We start from the raw sequence: 23135 nt of genomic DNA, 5'->3' as shown, positions 1-23135 counted from the left end.
ACAGGGCGCCCTCAATACAGTAAACACTTTAATTACTCCATTGGCTAATGCGAATGCAAAATTGCCATGCTAACAGTTTCAAAAACATTAAGTTTAAGCAACTAAAAATTAAGAACACATTACTTTAATTAAAAATAACATTTTATGTTATAAGTTTACCTGATGTCATCTCTGTATTTTAAGCAATGCTGCTATGCCTGTCTGGTTCGACACAGCCAGCCCTGACTGAGACGTCACTTCAGCCGATCCCTGAACCAACGCTCTTCCAGCCGAGGGGGTGGGGCGTGGACACTGCCCTGGGTGAGGCAGCCAGGCGGAAGCCAAGCGGCTCTCCACAGGACACGCGCAGGCCAACTGCACTGTGCCCCTCCCCTCATCCGTCTGTTCTCACCGGTGGGCAAGTGACAACCCGGTCCGGCTGCTCACCGCGCACTGGGCCTGCGCAGCCTCTCCGTCTCTCTAGCCTTGGGCTCCTCATCTCTTACAAGACAACCACTTCAACCTCACTCCCTACTCGAAGGGTCCATGAGCACTTCACGTCATGCGCTCATTACGCACACTTCACGTCATGCGCTCATTACGCACACTTCACGTCATGCGCTCATTACGCACACTTCACGTCATGCGCTCATTACGCACACTTCACGTCATGCGCTCATTACGCACACTTCACGTCATGCGCTCATTACGCACACGTGGCAAACATCTGTGAAAGGGAGTGGTCGCTGCCCTCACTGTATCAGCATCAGGATCCTCATCTTTAAGACTGGCTCGCTTTCAAAGGCACAACGGGGCCCGGCGCGGTGGCGCAAGTGGTTAAGGTCCTCGCCTTGCACGCCCAGGATCCCATATGGGCACCGGTTCTAATCCCGGCGGCCCCGCTGCCCATCCAGCTCCCTGCCTGTGGCCCAGGAAAGCAGTCGAGGACAGCCCAAAGCTTTGGACCCTGCACCCGCGTGGGAGACCCGGAGAGGCTCCTGGCTTCGGATCGGCATAGCATCGGCCGTTGCGCTCGCTTGGGGAGTGAATCATCGGATGGAGGATCTTCCTCTCTGTCTCTCCTCTCTGTATATCCTCTTTTCCAATAAAAATAAAATAAATATTAAAAAAAGAGAGAGAAACATCATGGAATACTAATAATAAAAGACCTTAGGAAAAGGCAAAAGATACTTTCCTTTAAAAAACAAAACAAACAAACAAAAAAAAGGCACAACGGAAGGACATTCTACAAAGAACACCAACGCACAAGGCCACGGCCATCGGTGGGTCCCGAGTCACGGACGTGCAGGCCAGCTGCCCACGCGCTTCCCTTCCCACGGTCCCAGCACAGCGTTGGCCCAGCAGGACAGATAAATTCAAGCTCCAGAAGAGAGTCCGGCCCCCCGCCCCGAGAGCACCCACACACTTCATCGTCCCCGCCCCAAGACTGGGCACCTCACAGTCAGCTCATCCGGACAACAAGCCCTCGCCACTCACCGGGCGCAGCCACTGCTCCCCGAAGCAACACTGGGAGACAGCAAGTCAGGCAGCCACCTGTGAGCCCACCGCTGACAAAGACTTTCCGTAAAAGCCAATCACTCATATTTCAAGAAATACAAACAGGCTGGTGTTGCGCCAATAGGTCAAACCTCCGCCTGCAACCCAGTGTCCATATGGGTGCCAGTTCGTGTCCTGGCCGCTCCACGTCTGACCTGCACCTGCTGTGTGCCTGAGTAAGCAGCAGAGGACGAGCTGCACTGCAGGAAGCCCCCGCCTCCTGCCTTCAGCCTGGCCCTGTGAATCAATGGATCGAAGATAAATAAATAAGAACTATGTTTTGGGCCTGGTGCAGTAGCCCAGTGGCTAAGGTCCTTGTCTTGCATGTGCTGGGATCCCACGTGAGCGCCTGCGTGTGTCCCAGCTGCTCCACTTTCCCTCCAGGTCCCTGAGCAAAGGACAGCCCAAGACCTTAAGACCCTGCATCCATCTGGGGGACCCGGAGGAAACTCCTGGGTCCTGGCCTCAGATCGGCTCAGCTCCAGCCCCTGTGGCCACTTGGGGAGTGAGCCAGCAGATGGGGGTGGATCTTTCTGTCTCCTTCTCTCTGTAGATCTGATTTTCCTATATAATTAAATAAATAATAAAAATGCTTTTTAAAAAATAATGCTTCTAGGGACTCAGCGCAATAGCCTAGTGGCTAAAGTCCTCACCTTGCAAACACCTAGATCCTATATGGGTGCCAGTTCTAATCCTGGCAGCCCCACTTCCCATCCAGCTCCCTGCCTGTGGCCTGGGAAAGAAGTGGAGGACGGCCCAGAGCCTGGGGACCCTGCACCCACATGGGATATCTGGAAGAGGCTCGTGGCTCCTGGCATTGGATTGGCGCAGCTATGGCCGCTGTGACCATTTGGGGAGTGAACCAGCAGATGGAAGATCTTCCTCTCTGTATGATTTTGCAATAAAAATGAGTGTATCTTTAAAAAACGCTTCTAATAATAATGTATGGTCACATTCACATGTTTAAATGAGTACGTATTTTCATTTTGCATTTTCTTTTTCTTTTTTTAAGATTTAAAATTTTTTTTTCATTTATTTTTGTTGGAAAGTCAGATCTGCAGAGAGAAAGAGAAAGATCTTCCATCTGCTGATTCACTCCCCAAGTGGGCACAACAGTCAGTGCTGAGTGATCCGCAGCCAGGAGGGAGGAACGTCTTCCGAGTCGCCCGCGCGGGTGCAGGGTCCCCAGGCTTTGGGCCGTCCTCCGCAGGCAGGGAGCTGGATGGGAAGTGGGGCTGCAGGGACACGAACCAGCGCCCACATGGGACTCTGGTTGCATGCGAGGTGAGGACCTCACCACTAGGCTGCTCTGTCAGCCCAGCATTTGCATTTTCAAAGTGTTTTTATAACAGTCTCTCTGTGACAAATTTCTTAAGTACTTACAGCAGAGAAAGCTACGGCTTAAAGCAATGAAGTGCCTTTATCCTCACTGCCGAGCAGCCCTTGGGGATGCAGCCTTAAACCCCTATCTCCACTCTTCGCCTAACCCCCCTTTAGGTTACAATTCTGTCTCCCCCAAATGAATGCACACCCATGGGTGCAAACAAGACAGCACCCACAGCACCTTGAACCAGGCCTTTCTGAGTGAGGAAAGAGAAGTGCCTGGGACCCCCTCCGCACGTGCGCCCCTGCCAACAGCACGGGTGCTGCAGCCTGTCCACCACCCACGGCAGGATTCTGAAGGACTGCAAGGCTGTGGCCCTCCCAGGACCCTCACCTGCTGGTTTACATTCCAGCTGCCAACTCAGCCCAGAACCCACTAGTTACATTGCTGCCAGGGACTCGGCAGCAGGTGCCCGGTGCCCCTCTGCCCTGAATCATTGAGTCCTCAGAACAACGCTGTGGCACCGCACGGCTGGCACGCAAACATAACAGCTCAAATGATTTCACGATTTGTAGGTGTAGTTATTTTATTTGAAAAACAGAGTGAAAGAGAGACTCTTGCACGTCACCCACAGTGCACAAGGCTATTCCAGGCCAGTGTCCCTTCCAGTTACGCAGGGAACAGGGCTCCCCTCACCACACTTCTCATAGCCCAGGAGGGCTCTCCTGTCTAGTCTCCCAGCCTAGCAGACAGCATGGCCAGCTTGCCCTGCCAGCGGACAGCATGCACTTGCTTGGGGACCTTCCAGCAAGGGAGCAGAGAGCACCCATGGACAAACCACGGGCAGGGGGATGGGCCCATGCAGATGCAGAAACCCAGCCCGACTTCATTCTGGCCTCCTGCCCAGAAAGCCAGTCTGATCGCCCAGGAAGGCAGGTCCAAGCTGTCCCCTTTCTCTATCCTGGCTTCACTGCTGTGGCTCACCGTGCAGCAGCACCTGGCATGGAGCAGGTGCTCGAGAAATACTAGATGGGACTGGCATGCAATGCACTGAGTGAAAAAAGGCTTGCATAAAGGTTTTTTAAATTTGTTGTGCTTTTCGGAAGGAAACAGTTCAGAAAGGTGCACCACTGGCATATATTTGACATGGGTTGGGGGCGGACCAGGCTGAGTTGGTTCACGTTGTCCACTGGCAAATCCGAACGCCAGAGAAGAGAGTGGGTCGAGCCAGGTTCAGTTGCTACAAAAACAGGACACAGAATACCAAGGTGAGGCTGCCTGTGCCAGATGAGACCGCAGCGCCCAGCCAACACACGTGAGAATCAGGAAGGGGGGCAGAGCCGACAGGGGAATAAGGGGTGGTGCCCGTGTTGGATAGCTACTCCCACTGGAGAGCATGAGCTGGGACCAGACTAGGCAGGGCTGCAGCACCTGTGCGCCTCATATGGACCAGACCAGGTAAGAGCCAGGACGGGCGGACTATTCCTGCTAGTGTCAATAAAACGGGAGGGGGTGAGAGCTGTCGGGCCTTAGCTGTAGCAGAAGCTGGCACTAGGGGCCATTACTGTCAAGTCCAACCACAGGGCCACCTGGACAGAACACAACCGAGAATGAAAGTGACCTGGGAGGGAAGTAGTGGGCTCCCCTCTCTTGGGTCAACACTACCATGGGAGGGCACAATAACAACTAGGGGGCCCAGCGCGGTGGCGCAGTGGTTAAGGTCCTCGCCTTGCACGCCCGGGATCCCATACAGGCGCCGGTTCTAATCCTGGCAGCCCCATGTCCCATCCAGCTCTTTGCCTGTGGCCCAGGAAAGCAGTCGAGGACGGCCCAAAGCTTTGGGACCCTGCACCTGCGTGGGAGACCTGGAAGAGGCTCCTGGCTTCGGATTGGCATAGCATCAGCCGTTGCGCTCACTTGGGGAGTGAATCATCGCATGGAAGATCTTCCTCTCTGTCTCTCCTCTCTGTATATCTGCCTTTCCAGTAAAAAAAAAAAAAAAAAAAAAAAACTAGGACAGGGACTGGGGTGGCTAGACAGAGAGGCACTCAACAACATCCGTGAGGCTGGACAGTTGAGCTGGTTGGATGGAACTAAGCTCCAATAGCCCTCGACATTTACAAGAGCCCAATGGGATATGGGGCAGACTAACTAGGCTGCTACACACACTGGCAAATCAGGGCAGGGGCGGGCCAGGTGGGGTTACTGGGGGTCGCTCCCACTAGGCTGCAGCTCCCAGTGGTTTGAGAGGGCCGAGCACGTGACGAGCAAAACGGACGGACTACAACACCATTGATTCCAGAGGAAGTCGAGGCTCAAGACGGAACCAGCCCAGCAATTGCAACCACCAGCTGAACAGGGACCAGAGAAGGTCTCCCCAAGAAGCCGTTGAACTTATCTGGACTATAAGATGCTGGACTCTATGCTTGGTATATGCTTGCAACGAAAAATCTCAACTGAACTTGAACTGTGGTTACACAACAAGGTGGAGGAATCCACCATGGGCGGAGGGTTAGGGAGGGGTGGGGGGAATCCCAGTACCTATAAAACTGTGTCACATCATACAATGTAACTAATAATAATTTTAAAAATAATAAAAATTTTAAAAAAAAATTTTTAAATAAATTTGTTGTGCTTTTACGCTGGCAGAGAAGTTCTCGGAACACTATAAAGTCACAGCTGCCTCCCAGACTCCGCCCACCTCATGTGAAACGCAGCCCTGTCCCACACAGCCTGTCAAGCCCTGCCTACGTGGCTGGCACGTGGCACAGTGAGTTAAGTGGAGACACACAGTGCTGGCACCCCATCTCTCAGCACAGGTTCAAGTCCCAGCAGCCACATGGGAGACGTGGATCAAGTCTCTGGTTCCTGACTTCAGCCTAGACCAGTCGTGCAGTCTCCTTTCTAAGATGCACTGATTGGAAAGGCGGAAGGACAGCCACAGACTTCCATCTGCGCTTCACTCTCCAAATGGCCACAGCAGCTACGGCTGGAGCAGGCAGGGGCTTCCTCGCCTTCCACACGGTGCAAGCGCTCAGGCCCGCAGGCCACCTGTACAGCTTCTCCCTGCTCACCAGCAGGGGCTGACTGGGAAGTGGAGCACGTGGGACTCAAAGTGGTGTCCAATTGCAACGCTGGCCGCACACGTGGCCCTTAGCTTCTTCCAAGTGAACCAGAAATGAAAACTTGTCACCCTCCCTCCCTCCGTGTCTGTCTGTCTCCCTCTCTCTCTCTCCCTCCGTGTGTGTCTGTCTCTCTCTCTCTCCGTGTCTGTCTGTCTCCCGCTCTCTCTCTCTCCCTCCATGTCTGTCTGTCTGTCTCCCTCTCTCCCTCCGTGTCTGTCTCCCGCTCTCTCTCCCTCCGTGTCTGTCTGTCTCCCTCTCTCTCTCCCTCCGTGTCTGTCTGTCTGTCTCCCGCTCTCCCTCTCTCCCTCCGTGTCTGTCTGTCTCCCTCTCTCTCTCCCTCCGTGTCTGTCTGTCTGTCTCCCTCTCTCTCTCTCTCCGTGTCTGTCTGTCTGTCTCCCTCTCTCTCCCTCCCTCCGTGTCTGTCTGTCTCCCTCTCTCTCTCCCTCCATGTCTGTCTGTCTGTCTCCCTCCCTCCCTCCATGTCTGTCTGTCTCCCTCTCTCCCTCCGTGTCTGTCTGTCTCCCTCTCTCCCTCCGTGTCTGTCTGTCTGTCTCCCTCTCTCTCTCTCTCTCCGTGTCTGTCTGTCTCCCTCTCTCTCTCTCTCTCCGTGTCTGTCTGTCTGTCTCCCTCTCTCTCTCCCTCCGTGTCTGTCTGTCTCCCTCTCTCTCCCTCCGTGTCTGTCTCCCGCTCTCTCTCTCTCCCTCCATGTCTGTCTGTCTCCCTCTCTCCCTCCGTGTCTGTCTGTCACTTTCCCTCCGTGTCTGTCTGTCACTTTCCCTCCGTGTCTGTCTGTCTCCCTCTCTCCCTCCGTGTCTGTCTGTCTCCCGCTCTCCCTCTCTCCCTCCGTGTCTGTCTGTCTCCCTCTCTCTCTCCCTCCATATCTGTCTGTCTCCCTCTCTCTCCCTCCCTCCGTGTCTGTCTGTCTCCCTCTCTCTCCCTCCCTCCGTGTCTGTCTGTCTCCCGCTCTCTCTCTCTCCCTCCATGTCTGTCTGTCTGTCTCCCTCTCTCCCTCCGTGTCTGTCTGTCTCCCTCTCTCTCTCCGTGTCTGTCTGTCTGTCTCCCTCTCTCTCTCCCTCCGTGTCTGTCTGTCTCCCTCTCTCTCTCCCTCCGTGTCTGTCTGTCTCTCTCCCTCTCTCCCTCCGTGTCTGTCTGTCTCCCTCTCTCCCTCCGTGTCTGTCTGTCTGTCTCCCTCCCTCCGTGTCTGTCTGTCTCCCTCTCTCTCTCCCTCCGTATCTGTCTGTCTCCCTCCCTCCGTGTCCGTCTGTCTCCCTCCCTCCGTGTCTGTCTGTCTCTCTCCCTCTCTCCCTCCGTGTCTGTCTGTCTCCCTCTCTCTCTTAAGCTTTATTTGTATTGGAAAGGCAGCTTTACAAAGAGGAGCAACAGAGATCTTTCATCAGCTGTTTCACTCGCCAAATAACTCCAACAACCGCATCCGAACAGATCCGAACCAGGAGCCTCTTCCGGGTCCCTCACCCCAGTGCAGGGTCCCAAGAACTTGGACCATCTTCCACTGCTTTCCCAGGCCACAAGCAGGGAACTGGGTGGGAAGTGGAGCAGCTGGGACGTGAGCCAGTGACCATAGAGGATCCCGGTACCTGCAGGCTGAGGGTCAGGCAATTGAACCATCGCACCAGCCCCTCTTTTCTCTGTCTCTTTCCCCGTCGCTCCCTCTCCCTGTGTGTCATTCTTTCAAAATAAGTAAATTATTATTTTTTAAAGTGCTGAATATTTTAAAGCTAGCAGGTATCAGAAATGGTGTCGATGTTAGATACATATTAAGTCACATTAAAAAGTGCTTGAAAAGATACTGTGAGAAAATAGAGCTCAAAGGGCAAACTGAATTAAACTTGCTTCCCTCCATTCCTTTCAACTCCAACGTGCTGAACAGAGGTCAGAACAGGCATTTCCTACTAAAACTCCTGTTAAAGTTTAATCTTGTGCGGTGTTAAGATTCCTATTTTAAGGAACCATGTGAGAGCCAGCAGACACCGACCAGAGATATAAAGCATATGGAATCCATTACTCCACCTTATAAACAAGGTCTTCAAAAAGACACCCCTGGGCCCAGCGCAATAGCATAGAGGTTAAAGTCCTCGCCTTGAAGGCGCCCAGGATCCCATATGAGCCCTGGTTCTAATCCCAGCAGCTCCACTTCCCATCCAACTCCCTGCCGGTGGCCTGGGAAAGCAGTTGAAGATGGCCCAAAGCCTTGGGACCCTAGAGCCGCAAAGGAGACTCCTGGCTTTGGATAGGCTCAGCTCCAGCCGTTGCGGCCACTTGGGGAGTGAATCATTGGACAGAAGACCTTCCTCTCTGTCTCTTCTCTCTGTATATATCCACCTTTCCAATAAAAATAAATAAATCTTAAAAAAAAAAAAGACACCTCTCCCCCAGAAGCGGTGGGAAATGAAAATGCACAGAAGCCACTTTCTTGCTTCAATGAATTCTGACTCCCAAAGTGTACAGGAATACAATTTACAGAACCAGAAAGCGGCTGGCTGGCGTGCCCATCACAGTGCCTGGCTCCCACAGCCCCCACCAGGCACCCACCAGGCTCCCACCTGGCTCCCACAGCCCCCACCAGGCTCCCACAGCCCCCACCAGGCGCCCACCAGGCTCCCACCAGGCTCCCACAGCGCCCACCAGGCTTCCACCTGGCTCCCACCAGGCTCCCACCTGGCTCCCACCTGGCTCCCACCAGGCTCCCACCTGGCTCCCACAGCGCCCACCAGGCGCCCACCAGGCTCCCACCTGGCTCCCACCAGGCTCCCACCTGGTTCCCACCAGGCTCCCACCAGGCTCCCACAGCCCCCACCAGGCTCCCACAGCGCCCACCAGGCTCCCACAGCGCCCACCAGGCGCCCACCAGGCTCCCACCTGGCTCCCACCAGGCTCCCACCAGGCACCCACCAGGCTCCCACCAGGCACCCACCAGGCTCCCACCAGGCGCCCACCAGGCTCCCACCTGGCTCCCACCAGGCTCCCACCAGGCACCCACCAGGCTCCCACAGCCCCACCAGCCTCCCACAGCGCCCACCAGGCTCCCACAGCGCCCACCAGGCTCCCACCAGGCACCCACCAGGCGCCTACCAGGTTCCCACCAGGCTCCCACCAGGCTCCCACCTGGCTCCCACCAGGCTCCCACCAGGCTCCGACCAGGCACCCACCAGGCTCCCACAGCCCCACCAGCCTCCCACAGCGCCACCTGGCTCCCACAGCGCCCACCAGGCCCCTACCTGCCTCCCACCTCGCAGGGCAGACCTGCCTCAGCAAGAGGGGCGCAAACCTGAGCATGGAATCTCGGCCTCTCAAATCAAAGCTTTTACCTTCTTGAGATATATTTCTTTTTTTTTTTTTCTCTTGAAACGTAGTCCAACAGGAAGATGGATCTTTCTGCAAGCTGCAGTGTCCAGGGCTGGGCCACACGGCAGCCAGGAGCCCCAGCACCTGACCAGCAGCACTGGGAGCGCAACAGTCCAGTGTGAGATGCAGTGCCACAAACGGTGGCTTAGCCACTGTACCGCAGTGCCAAATCCCAAAATTAAAACACAAAAAGATGAAACACTGATACACACCATCTGTAACAGTAATTAGTTCTGTTACTAATCTTAACATGGCACAATCATTTTTTTTTACTAAGAGAAAAAAGAAGAAACAGGAAGGAAAGAAGTCAGACGCCTGGTCCAGAAGGCATACGAGGGTTCTCTGGGACAGACACTGACCCACAGCCTCCACAGGCTCACTCCACAAGGGGCCTCTGCGAGACGGACTGCCCACAGCCTCCACGGGCTCACTCCCCATGGGCCTCTGCGAGACGGACTGCCCACAGCCTCCACGGGCTCACTCCCCACGGGCCTCTGCGAGACGGACTGCCCACAGCCTCCACGGGCTCACTCCCCATGGGCCTCTGCGAGACGGACTGCCCACAGCCTCCACGGGCTCACTCCCCACGGGCCTCTGCGAGACGGACTGCCCACAGCCTCCACGGGCTCACTCCCCATGGGCCTCTGCGAGACGGACTGCCCACAGCCTCCACGGGCTCACTCCCCACGGGCCTCTGCAAGACAGACACTGGCCCAAGGCCTCCATGGGCTCACTCCACGAGGGGCCTCTGGGAGCAGGGACACCCACTGGTCTCCCTGCTGGGTCATCTGCAGCCTTCTCTGGTGCCCTGGCAGACAGGAAGTAGAGTGACCAGGACACAAATGGCCCTCGCTATGACCTGCCCCAGGCAGCACAACCCCTGTCACTGCAGACTCAGCTTGCACAAAGTCCTGAATTTCTAAGTAAATAACATCAGAGTAAAATATGAACTGTACCATAGCTGGGGCCAGCGCGGTAACACACGCGGTAAGCTGCCACCTCGGCACTGGCAGCCCACGTAGGGATGTACAGAGCAGTTCCAGCTGCTCCACTTCCCACCCAGCTCCCTGCAGAACGGCTCAAGAGCTAGGCTCTGCACCCACGTGGGGACGAGACGAGGCCCGGCCTTCAGCCTGGTGCAGCCCTTGCTGTTGTCACCATTTGGGGAGTGAACCAGTGAAGGGGAGATATTTCTCTCTCTCTCTCTTTATAACTCTTTCAAATAAACTAAAACTTTTTTAAAAAGGGAGAGAGCAAAAACAAAACAAAACAAAAGCAATGCACAAGGGCCGGAGTGGTGGCTCCACAGGCTAATCCTCTTCCCTGTGGTACGGGATCCCATGTGGGCACTGGTTCGTGTCCCTGCAGCCCCATGTCCCATCCAGCTCCCTGCCTGTGGCCTGGGAAGGCAGTCGAGGTCGGCCCAAAGCTTCGGGACCCTGCACCCACGTGGGAGACCCGGAAGAGGCTCCTGGCTTCGGATCAGCTCAGCTCTGACTATTGCAGCCATCTGGGGAGTGAACCAGCAGGTAGAAAACCTTCTTTTTGTATCTTTCCTTCTCTGTAAATCTGCCTTTCCAGTAGAAACAAATTAATGCAAAAGGGGACAGTAGCACAGCCAAGTAAACTGGACAAGGAATCAGGGTCTCTCCTATTCTCTTGCAAATATTAACTAAAATTTAAATATTTAAAATTCTGTATCTCAGCTTTTAAAAAGTACATTCACTATGCTTTTAATATCCTACCTCAGAGAAGATAACACCATCAAACAGCTCTCGCCGGCCTCATGGGGCAGTGCGCGCACCCGGGCAGTGCTGACCACGGGCCACGCCCACTGACACAGCGAGTGGTCAGCGCCACCGCCGTGCAGTCACCCCTGCTTAGGGAACGGCCAGCTCACTTCAGAACAGACCCCCTGCCCCCACTGTCTCCAGTCTCTCCTGAAACAGCAGGCAATGGCTTGAGGTGCTGCGCACCTGCCTCCCACGTGCCAGGCCTGGGCAGTTCTCAGCAGACAGCAGGGTCATCTCCCCCCATCTGCCCCTTCAGTTCAGCAACAGGTGGGGCTGGCAGTGTGGCACAGCATGTTACGGACCACCCCGTGTGAGGGCTCCAGCTCCCCACCAGCACAGCAGACGGGCTCCTGCACCCACACGGGGACCCAGGCGCAGTTCCCAGCAGATGGAAGACTTCTCTCTCCCCAAAACCCTTCCAAACAAATAAATCTTATTTTTTAAAGATTTCTTTCTTTCTACTGGAAAATCAGATTTACAGAGAGACAAACAGAAATAGTTTTGATCCGCTGGTTCACTCCCTAAATGGCCACAACAGCCAGAGCTGAGCTGATCCGAAGCCAGGAGTCAGGAGCTTATTCCAGGTCTCCCACGCAGGTTCAGGGCTTTGGGCCGTCCTCGACCGCTTTCCCAGGCCACAAGCAGGGAGCTGGATGGGAAGTGGAGCTGCCAGGACATGAACCGGCGCCTGTATGGTATCCTGGGCGCGTTCAAGTTGAGGACTCTAGCTGCTAGGCCACCACGCCGGGCCCCAACAATCAAGTTTTTAACATAAATTTTAAAGTCACTCAGGGACAAAACTCTACTGTAACAGCACATTTCTGGATGAAACAGGACAGAATGTATTTATTACCATAGGTAAGTTCCCCAACAATCCCCTTAGATCCAACGCCACATTCAGCTCGACGACAGACCCCAACAAGAGCACCAGAGGCCAGCACTGCGGGGCACCCAGGAGGCCGCTGCCACCAGCACCCCACTCCTTGGTGGGAGCTCCCGAGGCAGCTGTGGCTCCAGCTGGCCATGCGGCCCTCTGGGGAGTGAAGCAGCAGGTGCAAGCTCTGTCTCACCCTTTCTCTAACTGTTGATTCAAGAAGCTGGACAGAAAACAAAGGCAGGACTGGAATCAGGTCCTCTGGCGCGGGAGTGACAGGCGTCAACAACTTGACCTGCAACGCCAGCCACTCTGCATACACACCCCATGGCTTCATGGAAAGACACACTCAGCCTAGCAGTTAGAACAGCCTGTTTCACACTCGCCCCTGGGTGCCCCAGCCCAGCTCTGGTGGCACCTAGGTTCCTGCTGCCACAGGGGGCGCGGGGGGGAAGAACCTGTACTGAACTGCTGAGTCCCCCCGTGGGGCCCACTCCCAGCTGCCACGGGCAGTGTGGACGGAAGCTCTCTCTCAAATAAAACCTAAACAATAAGACAGAGATCGGTAAGCTAACTCCTGACTCTGGGCTCAGTAAGTAATGGAGAAGCAAGAACTCATCCTGCCTTTTTTCTTTTTCTTTTTCTAAAAATTTATTTGGGGTGAGTAACAGCCACTGCCTTCAGCGCCAGTTCCAGTCCTGGCTGCTCCGCCTCCCACCCAGCCCCCTGCTGACGTGCCTGGAAAGCAGCAGAGGCCGGCCTTGGCGCAGCTGCAAGAAGCCAAATCAGAGCACAGCAGCTCTCCGAAACAGCGGGACTGCACAAGAGGGCTTAACCACCATCCCACGCGGGACCCGGGGTCACCACCTGCAGTGCTGCCAGAGCGTATGTGTGCCAGTTAGAACGCCACTTCCTATCCAGCTCCTTGCTAATGCGCCCGAGAAAGCAGTGGAAGATGGCCCAAGTACTTGGGCCCCTGCCTCCTGCCTGGTCCAGCCCAGCTGCTAGCAGCCATCTGGGGAGTAAACCAGCAGATAAAATATGTCTTTCAAATGAAGAAAAAACAAAAGCTATGCTTCAACACAACAGAGTAGTGGGTAAAGAGAAATTTCTCTGTAGAAATATTCTATCTTGGGAGCAGCGTGATGGCATAGCTAAACCACCACCTGTGGCGCTGGCTTCCCATTCGGACACCGGTTTGCGTCCTGACAGCACGAAGCAGCAGAGGACGGCCCAAAGCCTTGGGACCCTGCACCCGCGTGGGAGACCTGGAAGAGGCTCCTGGCTTCGGATCAGCTCAGCTCCAGCTATTGCAGCCAACTGGGAAGTGAACCAGCAGATGGAACATCTCTCTCTCTATATATATATATATACATATACATATATATGTATGTATGTATGTATGTATGTATAAACTTTGCCTTTGCAATAAAAAGTAGTAAATAAATCTTCAAACAAAAAGAAATATTCCAACTAATAAACGGAGTTCCAGCATTGCAATGCCTTCCTCAGGGCCTGCTGGAATGTCCCAGGCACTGAGCATTAAGCAGTGTTAACGAGAGAAGCGCCTACTCCCTGCCCCAAAACTCGAGGCCTGGATCTCTGACCACACCCTTGGATGGAGTTAGCACTTTACAGTAACTCCAAGGCTGAAGCAGCAATCAGGACAAAATCACACCACACGGCTCCTCGGGGCACTGCGCCAGGCTGTATCAATAAACAGACCAGCGCAGGCCAAAGCTGCAGATGCAGAGACTGTCACCCAGGGCCTGCCTGAAACCCGACAGGCCAGGGAGCAGCTTCGCGGTCCCTGGGCCATCGGTCTGAGGGTTCCGCTGAAAGCCTTCAAGCTGCACGGCGTTCCCCAGACACCAGTGACAGGGACCCCGCTTCTGGCTCGGGTTAATCCCTGCTGGAACCGGGCAGCAGCTGTCCACACTGTGCGAGGGTGCGAGGGGGAGGCCAGAGGCCAGGGTCACGCCATGAAACGCCCCGCGCTCATTTCAGGCTCTGCAGCCTTCACGGAACAACGCCAACACGAAACGCCCAGCAGCACGCTGTCAGCTAAGGGAGAGAATGACCTCCAGGGGCAAGCTGTCCCCGGGTGGGCCAGGGCCAGACTCGGATGCACAGACCCAGGCAGCAAAGTGGTGCAAAAGCCGCGAATTCACACACACCCCCGCTCGCTGTAAGCCACAGCAAAACTCTGAAAAGCAGGCCTCACTTGCTCACAAAACCGTTCCAGCTTCCCCCACCAGCCAGAATGAAAATCAACATCTTCGACCGAGCAGGAGCACAGCACCCAGGGCCGGCTCCACCCGGAGCCTCGGCCGCCGTGGCCGCGGCCCAGCACCGACCATCACCGCCTCCGTGCTCGGGCACAGCCACGAGCAGCCGGGGCGCCTCCCCTGCCCCGCTGCCCGGCGCACCGGGAGCCCCTCGGCCCCGCGGGCCTCACCTCACGGCGGGTCCGCTGCCGCAGCCGGCTGGGCCTGGCGCCGGGGCTCGGGCTGCCGCTCCGGGCTCGGGCTGCCGCTCCGCGATCGGGATCGGCCTCCGCCTGCCGCTCCGGACCCCGCTCCGCCCCCGGCCGCAGCCCCGCCCGCCGGCCGCCCACCCTCGCGGCCCGGGAGCCGTGGCCTCAGCCGCTCGCGCTGGGTGCGGCCTGCGTCGCCGCAGCGCAACAAGGCGCCGCCCGATAGGCCCGCCGCGCCACCGCGCCCAGCAACGCGCCCTGCAATTGGCTGCGCCCGCGGAAGGCGGCGGCGCCTCTCGGGCTGCGCGGGCCCCTCGGTGCGGAGCCGCCCCGCCCGTGGGCTGCGGTCCGCTGCGGGGCTGGCGCGCTGGTGGCCTCCGGAGGGCGGACGCCGAGTCCCAGCGTGGTCGGGCGGGCTCGCGGAGCCGCCCTCGGCCGTCCCGCCCGTTGGCGCGCGCAGCGGAGTGCCCGGGGCCCGGGGGTCAGCGGAGGGTGGCGGGGAGGGGCAGGTGTCCTGGCCGCCTGGGTGTGGCCGGCGCCGCCGGGCCTGTGGGCCCTGATAAGGCTGCGGCACGAGCTAGGCCTCCTGGAAGCCGGGCCTGGCCTGCTGCCGATGCTGGCCACCTGCCAGCACCGGCCTGAGGGGCGCCTTCGCGGAGGTGGCCTGAGGGAAGATGGCCCTGAGGGATGGTGGCCCTAAGGGATGGTGGCCTTGAGGGATGGTGGCCCTAAGGGATGCGTCCCCAACATGGCCTGAGGGATGGTGGCCTTGAGGGATGGTGGCCCTGAGGGAGGGTGGCCCTGAGGGAGGGTGGCCCTGAGGGATGGTGGCCCTGAGGGAGGGTGGCCCTGAGGGATGCGTCCCCAACATGGCCTGAGGGATGAGGGGAGGTGACGCCTGCAGGAAGGTGGCCTGAGGGACACTTTGCAGCCCGAAGGCCACAGCCCCGTCCGTGGGGGTGGTCACGATCCCTGTTAGCAGCGGCCTTTTCAGGTCTCGCTTTTCTCCCCAGTGACAGCACAAAACCTAGAGGAAGGCGGAAGAACAGAGAGGATCTGATGGGGGGCGTCCTGAAGTGGGAGGATCACAGCAGGTCGTGGCTGGCACCTGCTCAGCCGCTGCATCCAAGTGGCCTAGAAGCAGGGTGCCCACTGCCTGCTGCCCACCGCGGAGGCCTAGGTGGGAGTCCTGGCTCCAGGCATCCATGCCAGCCCTGCCCTCCCTGTTAAGGGTGCTTGGGCAGTGAACCACCAAATGGAAGTGCTTCCTACCCACACCCCTGCCACAACACTCCACCCTTCATGTGCACGTCATTAACATCAAACCACTAGCCATCATCCACATGATGAGACTTGAGGAACCAGTCTTTTAAACCCTGGCCAAGTTGGTTAAGCCTTCTTTTAAAAAAAAAATTTTTTTTTTATTTATTTTTATTGAAAGGTGGATATACAGAGAGGAGGAGAGACAGAAAGGAAAATCCTCTGTCTGATGGTTCACTCCCCAGGTGACCACAACGGCTGGAGCTGAGCCAATCCAAAGCCAGGAGCCAGGAGCCCTTCCGGGTCTCCCACATGGGTGCAGGGTCCCAAAACTTTGGGCTGTCCTCAACTGCTTTCCCAGATCACAAGCAGGGAACTGGATGGGAAGCAGGGACACCGGGATTAAAACTGGCAACCATATGGGATCCTGGGTGTGCAAGGCGAGGACCTTAACCCCTACACTATCGCGCTGGGCCCAAGCCTTCTTTTAATCGGGACCATTTGGGGTGCGAACCAGCCAATGGATATGCTCTCGTAACTGTCTCAAATACTTTTTCATGGGCCTTAGGAGAAATCCAAACTAATATTGAGAGCATAGCAAGGAATATGAAGAGGTGGACCACAAAGAGCAAGGACACTGTGACAGCTATGGCTTTCTGGGTGGGACCAGGGGCAGGAGGTCAAGCAGCGGGGCAGGTGTCAGATCCCAGCTCTCTCCTACCCTGCATTTCTGCCGGAGCACCGGGGAGTTGGTGCGTGGGGCTCTGCCCAGAGTTCCTGGCTCCTGACCCTGGGTCATGTGGGGCATTTGAGGAATAAACCAGCAAATAGAAAACAGCTCGCTCTCCTCCCTAGCTGTCTCCATCACTCGACCTTTCAAAGAATGCTTCTTCAAATACAAAAACAGGAAAACACTATGACAGATGTATGATTGGGTGGTCTGAGAGAAACAGGAAGATGAGACTGAGTGAAGCCAGGGCAGCGGAAGGGCGGCGCTGCGGGCGGGGGCAGGCAGGTACCGCAAGGCTGGGTTCTGGCGTAGGCGTGTGTGAGACAGAGAGGAGCCGGGGAGGACTCGGAGCTGCTGGGTCGCAGCAGGAGACACCCCAACCCTGTGTGCCTTGCGTGACTTCAGTATACCCCAATTACGATCCCCCATCCCAAGTTCTCACCCTTGTCCCCTCGCTTCCTTCCCCCACCCTTCTTGCCCTTCTTTTCTGTCTCCACATCTTTAAAATAAATAGTTTCATGTCACTTTTTCTAATGTAACTCTCTCACACTTATAAGGAATTGATAAGGGAGAAGGCATTATTGGGGTTCTTGTTTCTTTTTTTTAATGCTAGTTGCAACATTCTAGTCCACAATTTCATTGAGCCACTGACAATCCACAGTCCATAGCCTGCTTGCCCGGTGCGGGGGTGGTCAGGGCCGCCCGTCTCCCAGTGTTACTATCTCATCAGGGGCCGGACCAGGCCCAGGGGCACAAAGCACGGAGGTCCCAGGCTCTGGTCCACACCCGCTACTCTGCCTTCCCCTTCTGTTGCAGCCATTTGGGGACTGAATCAGTGCATGGAAGATATTTCTGTCTCTCCTTTCTCTGTAAATCTGATCTGCCTTTCCAATAAAAATAACTAACCATTCACCATTGAAACTATTGTGCCAGGCCCCAAATAAATAAAAATCATTAAAAAAAAAATAAATGAAGAGGGCCCAGCATGATGGCCTAGTGGCTAAAGTCCTCACCTTGAACGAGCCGGGATCCCATATGGGCGCTGGTTCTAATCCCAGTAGCTTCACTTCCCATCCAGCTCCCTGCTTGTGGCCTGGGAAAACAGTCAAGGATGGCCCAAAGCTTTGGAACCCTGCACCCGCGTGGGAGACTCGGAAGAAGTTCCTGGCTCCTGGCTTCAGATCAGCAGAGCTCTGGCCGTTGCGACAAATTATGGAGTGAATCATTGGATGAACGATCTTCCTCTCTGTCTCTCCTCTTCTCTGTATATCTTATTTTGTAATAAAAGTAAATAAATAAATATTTATTAAATAAATAAATAAATAAAGATAAGGTCTGGCATAGTAGCCTAGTGGCTAAAGTCCTTGCCTTGCATGTGCTGGGATTCCATATTTCTGGTTCTAATCCCAGCTACCGTTTCCCATCCAGCTTCCTGCCTGTGGCCTGGAAAGGCAGTCAAGGACGGCCCAAAGCCTTGGGTTCCTAAACCTGCATGAGAGACCCGGAAGAGGCTCCAGGCTCCTGGCTTCAGATCAGCGCAGTTCCAGCTGCTGTGACTATTTGGTGAGTGAATAATCAGACACATCTTCCTCTCTGTCTCTCCTCCTCTCTGTATATCTCACTTTCTAATTAAAAATAAATAAATTTTTAAAAAAATCTATCAGCTGGAAATCAAGGTGGCGGAATAGGGTAAGGACACGTTTGGACAGAAAAACATTTAATCAGGATGAAGCAGAGAGGACATATTTCAGGAAACAGGAGAGGACAGAACAACAGCAGAGGGGTACCTGGAGACTGACAGACACAGGAAAGCAGCGGACACAACGGTGAGGTGTTGCAGTGACTGATACTCCAGCAGCATTCAGCTAATGGCGATCTGAACTCCACCAGCAACCAGGTGGGAAGGGACTTACACTGGGAGCTTGGGAGGTGAACACCGACAAAGAACTGTCCGTCCTGCTGGTCCATTTGATTTGACCAGGAGGAGAGACAGAGCAGCAGATCTCAGACGGGCAGTGCGAGAACAGGGTGGATTTCTTAGCCCAGTCAGCCCCCTAGAGCCGAATTGGGCGCCATTTTGCATAAGGAGGAAAGGGCAAGGGAAAGGACTGAGCATGTGCTGAGCTGGGAGTGAGCTCATTTCTGACTCAATTAACTGCAACGACGTGGCATTCTACAGATTCCACCCAAGACAGGTCTGGGTAGCCCTCGGATCTGACGGCCAGCAGATCAAGAACTGTAATGGTGGTGCATCAGGTGCCATTTTGCGTACTGTGGCAATAGCTTTGGGACTGCAGGGGACAACAGTGAACTGCGCACGTGCTGAGCTCACGAAAACTTGCTGAGTTCCGTGGATTGCACTGGTCCCGCAGGAAAATAATTCCGACTGTGGCATTGTACCCATCAAAATAGGTTCGTGTGGCACCCAGACCTAATGTCCAACAGGTTCCAACAAGATCAGCGCCACCAACAACCTAATTTTATAGGATACCCGGTGTCTCTCTAATCCTACCACCTGCTCCAACTGGAAGTGGGAGAAATCTTGCAGAGACAATTGTGCAGCCTCAGCACAGTATCACAGGAGGTGGAGAGTGGTGAGCCAAGAGCTGGGACTGTGGAGACCACGGTGGAAATCTGACATAAGAACCCAGACCTGGAACTCGGTGGAGGTTGTGACACAAGTGGATGCAAGCAAAAAGTTGTGTACCAACTGCAATAAGTAAAATCGCATTGTAGACCTGTGGGTGACACAGCTTAGAAACCTGCCCCAAGAAGAAGACTCTGCTGACCAGAAGTACAATGACCAAGAGCAAAAGAAGAGACAAAGACACAATGAATATTAACGAAAACTCCCCTGCAAAGGAGCAAAACCCTATGCCCACCTCAGAGTTAACTGAGGAAGACATCGAGAAAAGGGGGACACAGAATCCGTAAGACTCATTTTAAAGATTCTGATCAAAAATGAGAAGCTCATGCAAGAGTTCAAAGAATTTAAGGAAGCAATAAAGCAAATCAAGGCTGATATATCAGAAATTAAGAACACAGTAGAGCAAATCAGAAGTACAGAGGAGAGTCTCCAAAATAGAATGAAGCAAGCAGAAGAAAGAATCTCAGAATTGGAAGATATTTCCTGTCACCAGGGGGAAGCAAACAAAAAGCTGGAAGCAGAGCTGGATCAGGCCCAAAAAAGTATTCAATAATTGAAAGACACCATTAAGAGGCCAGATATAAGAGTTATGGGAGTCTCAGAAGGTGCAGAAAGAGAAGTTGAGTTTGCAAATGTATTTAATGAAATAATAAAGGAAAATTTCTCTAATCTGGAGAAAGAATTGGGAAACAAGATCCAGGAGGGACACAGAACTCCCAACAGGCTTGATCAAAAGCGATCTTCACCAAGACACATGATCATCAAGCTCTCTTCAATTGAACATAAGGAAAAGATCCTTAAATGTGCACATGAAAAAAATCAATTGACATATAAAGGAATGCCAATTAAACTCACAGGAGATCTCTCCCAGGAAACTCTACAGGCAAGAAGAGAATGGAGTGATATATTCCAGATTCTAAAAGAAAAAATTGTCGGCCTAGGATAACATATCCAGCAAAGCTTTCTTTCGTCTTTGAAAATGAAATAAAATTCTTCCACAGTAAAGAAAAGTTAAAAGAATTTGCCTCTTCCAAACCTGCCCTACAAATGATACTTCAAGATGTTCTCTTGACAGAGAAGAGGAATAGCACCTACCAAAAACAAAGGCAAACGGGAAGAACATCCCAGTAAAATGACAACAGAGGACTAAATCAATGAACAACCCATTCCTAAAATGACAGGACCAAAGTACCACCTATGTATATTTAACTCTGAATGTAAATTGCTTAAGCTCAATCAAACATCATAGATTAGTAGACTGGATTAAAAAAACAAAACCCATCTGTTTATTGTCTGGAGGAGACACACTTCAACCAAGATCAGCAGAAATTATATCACATGGGTTTTGTTGTTTTCTGTTGGTTTCATCTCTTCAAAAAACACTTTCTTCTGATTAAATCATTCAATGACTCGTAGATCATGCAATGACATCATTTTCTTCCAGAAGGTTCTTGATTTCCACTTCTTCAGCTACACGTTAGTCATTTAATAGTATGTTGTTCAACTTCTTGGTGTGGTTAATTTCTTTTTTCTCCCTGATGTTGATTTTGTTTTGTGGCTCTTCACTTAAGGGGATGTATAGTAGCTGTGTAACGGAGACTGTCATATCTAGTAACATGTCATTTAACTTCGTGGCATTGTAAATTTCTATTTTTCTTTCTATTGTTGATTTTGTATCATGACTTTTCATTGGAGGGGATGTACAGTAGCTGTGAAATAGAGACTAACATCCAGATGTGAGGATGCAGTGTAGTATGTATTTCTGCTTCCAGACAAAGATGGACTTACAATGAAACTGTTCACTATATCTTAACAATAGGATTCTGGACTCTCTGCCATTGTCCATGCCCGCAGTGATGGACATATGACTGAATAGGAAGAACTATATGTTGTAATGATATAGAGGAACTAGGTGGGGGGGAGGGAATTGGGGAGGGGATAAGGGAATATGGAACTGTATCATAAAATGATAATAATAATAATAAAATGTAAAAAAAAAAATCTATCAGTGGGCACTGGGGTTCAGTATACTCCAAGAGCAGCAGGTGGCTTGGGACAGAGTCCCGAAGCATCCAGGGGTCCCGCACCCTGGGCCAGAGCCTTAGTGCTTACTAAACTCCCCACCATGGGCCTCTTTCCCAGGACTGTCCCTGGGGCAGGGTTCAGCTGGCCCTCTGAGGGCCCTGCCTCAGAGCCCACTGTGGCCTGCAGGGCAGGGCCAGGGCCCCCACAGTCATCCTCCCAGCCCTGCAAGATGCTGGTCAGAGGCTGAGACGGATGTGAGTATCCAAGCCAGGACCAGCATGAAGGGGTGGCAGGGCTGGGACCCAGACCTCCCCAAGCCTGTTCTCTCATCTGAAAATAACGCAGTGGATACTTCACTGAGCCAATGGTGACAAGTACGCGGCTCAGCACCCTGGACAGAGTGGGATCAGACCTTCGGGCAGGTCTCGGGGCTGTGATAGAGGGTAGTGAAAGTGCCTTCCACCCCTCCTTCATGCTGTTGGGACTGCAGCCAGGCACCCACACACCCCTCCCAACATCTGTACTCACACAGCGAGGCCCAGGGCTGGGAGGTCAGACAGGCTGGGCCAGTGCTGGCATGGGCCACAGGTACCTGCCCAGCGGGCCAGAGGGGCCCTCCAACCTCCCAGCCCAGTGACCTTCAAGTACCCTCTGGCTGCTGAACTGGCTCAGTCACCACCTAGTGGAGGATAGCAACAGCATGCCACCAGCTTGGCAGAGCACCGGGCACTTGCTGTATGCACCTCTGGGATGCAGCCACCAGCATTACAGGACAACCCTACCCCTGCCAGAGGCCCCAGGCAGGCTCACGGAAGATGAACAACTGCTCTGGAACGGCCTGCGCCCCAGGGCTGGCCACCTCTCGGGCTGAAGAGGAAGCATCTGCTGACCTGTGCTGGGGGCCTGGCGTGGGAGTGGACAGCCACTACAGCCTACATTCTGCCCCACACTCACCAGCTCACGTCATCATTCCCTTTCCAGGAAACCACAGGATCCCAGAACATGGGGGTAGGGTGAAGAGGGCGGCGTAAGAGTGACACAGGTCTGTGCCCTGGACACTGAGCCCCTGGCTGGTGGGCTGATGGTCACTGGCCACCCAGAGCCCGTGCCCTGCATGTGAGCCCCTGGTTGGCTGGTGGACTAAGCCACTGTGCCCTGGACACCAAGCCTCTGACTGGTGGGCTGGTGGGCTAGTGGGCTGGTAGACTAAGCCACCCTGCCACCCAGGGCCTGTGCCCTGGACACCAAGCCCCTGCCTGGTAGACTAAGCCACCCTGCCACCCAGGGCCTGTGCCCTGGACGCCAAGCCCCTGCCTGGTAGACTAAGCCACCCTGCCACCCAGGGCCTGTGCCCTGGACGCCAAGCCCCTGCCTGGTAGACTAAGCCACCCTGCCACCCAGGGCCTGTGCCCTGGACGCCGAGCCCCTGGCTGGTGGGCATAAGTGCAGATTTTGGCATGGGTTTTACATGACACTTTCCCTAACATAAAGTACAACAAGACCATGTGATTCTGGGGACCCTGCCAGGCTGACCCTCACAGCTAAGTCTGTGCCGCCCACAGCACCAGCCTCTCCTATGGGTGCTGGTTCAAATCCCAGCTGCTCCACTTTCTGATCCAGCTCCCTACCTTGGGATGGCATCAGAAGATGGCCCAAATGCTTGGCCACCAATGGGTAGACCTGGAAGAAGCTCCTGGCTTCAGTCAGACTCAGGGCAGCCATTGCAGCCACCTGGGGGATGAACCAACAAGCAGAAGATCTCTCTCTGTAACAAATCTTTGAAAGATGAAAAGTACAGCCTATATGACTGTGCCAAGGGACCAGCCTGAGGCAGCAGCAAGTGAACCAACCAGGGGCGGCTGAGCTGGGAGCTGCCTGGAGGCTTGGGAGCCTTGTAGCCCCCTGCTCATGTCTGGCCAGGGGCCACAAAGCTGGCCCTTCCGACTGTAGGCTGTGAGCCCAGAATGCCAGAGCTGTGTGTC

General features: G+C 54.4%; 1 protein-coding gene across 2 annotated transcripts in view; it reads right to left on the bottom strand.

The window, feature by feature from the left end:
* Positions 1–14568, bottom strand: part of ADD1 (adducin 1) — a 53317-nt gene extending 38749 nt beyond the window's left edge. For both annotated transcript variants that reach the window (XM_040966137.1, XM_040966136.1), the window contains exon 1: positions 14474–14568. The gene's annotated coding sequence lies outside the window, so the exon portion shown is untranslated. The remainder of the gene's footprint in view (positions 1–14473) is intronic.
* Positions 14569–23135: the final 8567 nt, after the last annotated feature.

This window comes from Ochotona curzoniae, unplaced genomic scaffold (genome assembly GCF_017591425.1).
Source record: "Ochotona curzoniae isolate NIBS_2020 unplaced genomic scaffold, NIBS_Ocur_1.0 scaffold_4505, whole genome shotgun sequence".
NCBI lineage: Eukaryota > Metazoa > Chordata > Mammalia > Lagomorpha > Ochotonidae > Ochotona > Ochotona curzoniae.
The sequence above is the reverse complement of the archived record's forward strand: the minus strand, read 5'-3'. Positions and strand labels throughout refer to the sequence as shown.